Raw genomic sequence first — 5,027 nt, 5'->3', positions numbered from 1 at the left:
TTTCTGTTGACCTCTCTCATCAACAAGGTGTTTCCATCCGCGCGTGTTTTCTGAGGAAAACATCATTCTGAGGAAACTCGAGAGAGACTGTTGCTGTGCTGAAACTCCCAGAAAATCAGCAGTTCTAGAAATACTCAGACCAGCCCATCTGACACCAACAATCATGCCAAGCTTGTACCTAATTCTAATGGTTGATGATGAACATTACCTGAAGTTGTTGGTCTGTATCTGTTTGACTTGCACTGCTGCCAGATGATTGGCTGTTTACATCATTGCATGTCAGAAACCACACGTTGTCTAAATGCTCACTTAAATGCATGCACTTCTGGAGGGCTGGTGGTGCTGTGTGTCAACATCAAAAAGCACAAATGTCCTGCAATGTGTTTTTTTACTAACACTGTTTTCACACCAGCTAAAATCTTGATAGAACCTGCCACTTGCAAACCACAGATCTGTTACTGAAAAGGTGAGAACAAGCCTTCACATCTTTCTCAAGGGTGTCGCAGCTAGAAACATGGGCCAAAAACAAATCAGGCCTGCATAAACACCTACTCTCAGCCTGCTAGAATGTGGGAATGACCCCCTCCAACACCTTTCCATGTAAACAACCTCACACATACGCACACACACACACCTATATATCCCACACAGTTCCTTCACAACTTTAAACAGCTTCTGAGTTTCTGTGATAAGAGGAAGTGAAATGAACAAAAATATTCATACACAGCATCCGGTGACCTCCTCATTAACCATCAGACACACAGATAAACACACACAGAGAGAGAGAGAATCAGTGTGTGTGTGTGATCTAGGTCACTCCCGGTTGCCAGTCACACATGGACAGACTGGTTTAACTAGCCTCAGCTATGCACACAGAGCCATGAGGCACTTGTGTTAGCACTCGTGTGTCATCCTGTCCTTCCATCTCCTTTCTGGAAGGGAGGACCATGGTGGACTGGAGAGAATAGAACCAGTTAAACGAGCATCAAGGGTCAGTGATGTAGTCTTTTCAACTTTAGTGCTCTTCACTTACAGGAACGTCAGAACACAGCACACTTCAGTTATGAGGAATCTTAATAAAGTAATGATGGCTCTAGCTATTTTATTTGCATTTTCTTTGGGTTCTAGCATTTGTATTTGCACTGTCTTGTCCTGTTATTGGGCTCTAGCATGCATGTGTGCAATTTTATGTTATTTATATGCTATTGTTGTGGCACTCTCATTTGTATTCATTTGTCTTTTTCTTAGGTTCTAGCATTTGCATGAGCAATTAATTGTCTTTTATGTGGGTTCTAGCATTTGTATAAGCAATTTCTTGTCTTTTCTTTGGGGTTCTGACATTTGTCCATGTGTTTATGTGCCTTTATTTGGGTTCTAGCAGTTGTTTATTTGTTCATTTACCCCTAGCTTTTCTCTGTGTTCTAGCATTTGTTTTCTAACACAAGTTTTTGGGGTTCTTGCACATATATGGTTCCCTTATTCTTTTAATTGGGCTCTAGAGTTTGTATTTTCCTTTTGGTTCTAGCATGTGTACTAGCAATGTCTTGTATTTTTCTTTGGTTCCAACATTTGAATATGTGTTCATTTGCCTTTCTTTGTGTTCTAGCATTCATCTATGTGTTCACTGCTTTTTTGGGGGGTTCTAGCATGTGTCACAGCTGTAACCTCCTCTTCTCCATCACTCAACAGTCCAACTCTTGGGGCTTTGTACCCCTCTAGCTGACACTTGGAGTTGGACATGATGAACCAAGGCTCATGTACGGCTTTTTCAGATCATCCTATTTGCTTGGCAGAGCTTTTCTATGGAGATTATTTCCATCTCAGACGTAACTGAGAAGGCTTGAGAAGTAAATGATGGGTTGAATCTGTGGTGTTGGGAAGATTAAACCACGCAGTGCTGTTCAAGAGCTATGAATACTGCTTCACAATCCTAAAACAGGTCATGAAATTCTTCCTAGAGTGGAAAAGAAGGGTTGGCCTGGACTGGAGAACATAGTATGGGGCACAATAAAGAACACAGAGGCGCTAGCAGGCCCAGGGAATGAACAAAAACACATACCGAGACGTGACAGTCCAACAGACAGACATCCGCACACACATCAGTCCATCTAAATTCACTCGTTTGACCTTTTTTATCCTTCTCTGGCAAAGGCCTGGGAAGCTGGTGGTGCTAATTGAGGCCTGAAGGTCAAGGGGTCAACGGGGTTGTGGTCACAGTGGGAGTGGTAGCATGGTCTGGGCGGGGATATGACCTTTGTCATCACGGTTCCTTACGTAATCCCTCAATTCACAGACCATACGGAGATAATAGGGATTGCAAGAATGGAGTTAAAAGGGAGTGATTATTTAGATCAGTCCCCCAATTACCCACCTTTTGTCCTTGTCATAGATGCCTTCAAGCTGCAAGCTGCCAAGGAAACCACTGCTGACAACGCTAGTTAAAGCCCTAAGTGTCTGTCCCACAGGCCAGTCCATCATTTAAAGCAGTGGCTCCCAGCTCTGCAGTCCACCTGCTCTGCACCGTTTGGTGTTTAACCTGCTCGAACACGCCTGCTTCAGTTAATGATGAGACTCAGGTGCAGGGAAACAGTTAATGACGAGAATCAGGTGCAGGGGAAGCACAAACCTGCTGGACTGGTGGGGTTTAAACTATTTAAGCCCACCTGTAGCAGTTTGTAGAGACCTGGCAATTCTCTACTGATAATCTTAGGAAATCAAGGGTATTGACATTAACATGAAGGCCTCCCAGTAGTCCATATACAAATTTGATAGCCACAAGAGCAACCATGAGATCAGGTACTAATGTTGGATGATCAGTTCTGGACTCCATCAGTCCAGAGAATGCAGTGCCCATGCTTTACAGCTCAGTGTTGGGGGGATTTATACCCCTCTAGCGGATGCTTGACACTGGTGACCTTAGGCTCATTAGCGTCCAGTTCTATTGGCAGTACTTTTCTAAGGAGTTTATACAACTTTATGTGCATAATTTGACAGCTGTGTCAGCATGGTAGCTCTGAGGCACATTAAGGTATCTCAATGCACTATTTAGAAAGGGTGTCTAGATACATTTGGCCATGTTTGGTCAATGCGAATACCTCACTTCAATACTACAACAGAGACAGGTTACACTTGATGTACCTAAATCATACATCTCACGTGTGATCAAGTAAACCTCATTCACCTTCCTCATCAACGTGAGACAGGGAGGATTTCTCTGCAGTGGACTATAAGGGCTGCGGCGCTGTACTGCCCTCTAGCGGGCGTTTATCGTAAGTTCAGGTGTTGTTTTTATTCGCAAATTGCAAACTTTGGCTTTATTGCTCATGGATTATTATTTTAAAGTCCTGCTCCAACACATTAATTTCAACCTCGTTTTTATAGTGTTTAATTTTTTTGAATATAGTTTTATTGTTTTCCAAAGATAGGACAGAGGAAAAAAAAAAAAAAAAAAAAAAAAAAAAATATATATATATATATATATATATATATATATATATATATATATATATATATATATATATATTCTCTGTCCTATCTTTGGAAAACAATAAAACTATATTCAAAAAAATTAAACACTATAAAAACGAGGTTGAAATTAATGGGGATTATTAATTAGGGATAATTATATTTAATAAGTCATTCATAAGGTAAAAAGGGTTAGAGCCAGGGAAACTCTGCTATAGACCAAACAAGTTCCGTTGTTTTATTTTCAATTATTTTTATTTTATTTTAGAGTCCTAACGTCATATTTTAGCAGGCTATAGTAAGATATATGCATTACGGTCCACAGTTTATAACTTTTGTTCTTATAAAATGACTAGTATTATGCTAATGCTACTCAGATTCACAGTTCCATCATTTACAGGAAAGCTGTGGGCCTCCAGCACTCTGACAACATTGAAATACAAGGTCAAAAACAACCTAAAGTAATGGTTAATTCCTTTTCTCAGTAACTTTCTCAATAGTTGAGCTATGTAGATATTAACAAAGTCATTTAGAGTGGTTCGGTGTGAAATGGTCAGGTAAATGTAGAGAATCTCCAGTGGAGCTAGGGGTGGAAATGACTTCAGCACAAATATAGCTATTTACAGTGTAACCACTGTTACACTGTAAGTAAAGGTAATAATAGTAAAGTTGAGGTAAGTCAGAAATCAGAAGCTTATTTATGGATTATTTTGCCCTAGAATGCCCTGCCTGTACCCTGTCAACCATAAAATGTCTAAAAATGTCTTTCTGTCATGTAGCTTTGTGTAGTGTAGGCATTAAACTCTTAAGATGTCCGGTTCACATTCACCACCACTGTGAGAAGTAGGTAAGGCTTGGTAAGCTTCTCTAGAGTTTTCATAGCAAACCCTTCTGAATGACTTTAATACACCCCAGTGTATCTCAGTTAGTAAATCTAGAATCTGTTCGCAAAGGAGATACTTTAGGAGTGTTTTTACTTTAGTTAATATACTTGAATACTAGAGTAGGAGTTAGAATACTTGTCTTTTTACTCAAATCATATTTTACAAAAAGTAGTTCTGCTGTTTTTTGAAAATATAGGCATTTTACTTTCTCCACCCCACCACAGATACTGCTACCATCATCCACTAATGAGATTTCACACATGTAAAGCCAGTAAACACTACACTTCTTTTTTCACTGACATTTGTGCCTTACATTTTATGGTATGAACACACTCGAGAAAGCACAGCTGCACCACGGATTTACCTCTGGACATACAGTGCCTCAGTAAACATCCTCTCATTATTACATGAACGTGTAATGAGCCTGATCAAAAATTGCATGAGTGACTTAGCAAGACTGGCCAACTACCCCACCAAACAACCACACCCACCAAACAATCCCTTATGCCCCCATCCCCGGAGGCTTCAGGCAGGGGGGGGGGGGGTGTCTCCAGTGGGCGGAGAAGCAGGAGCCAACTTTTCTCCAACTTTCTGCAAACTCCTCCAAACTGATTTCAGTCTCGTTGTTCTTCAGATCTCCTCACACTGTCAGCTAAAGCTCCTTCAAAAGCTCTGCAG

Source organism: Salminus brasiliensis, chromosome 13, assembly GCF_030463535.1.
Source record: "Salminus brasiliensis chromosome 13, fSalBra1.hap2, whole genome shotgun sequence".
Classification (NCBI taxonomy): Eukaryota; Metazoa; Chordata; class Actinopteri; order Characiformes; family Bryconidae; genus Salminus; species Salminus brasiliensis.
This window is presented reverse-complemented; position numbering follows the sequence as displayed.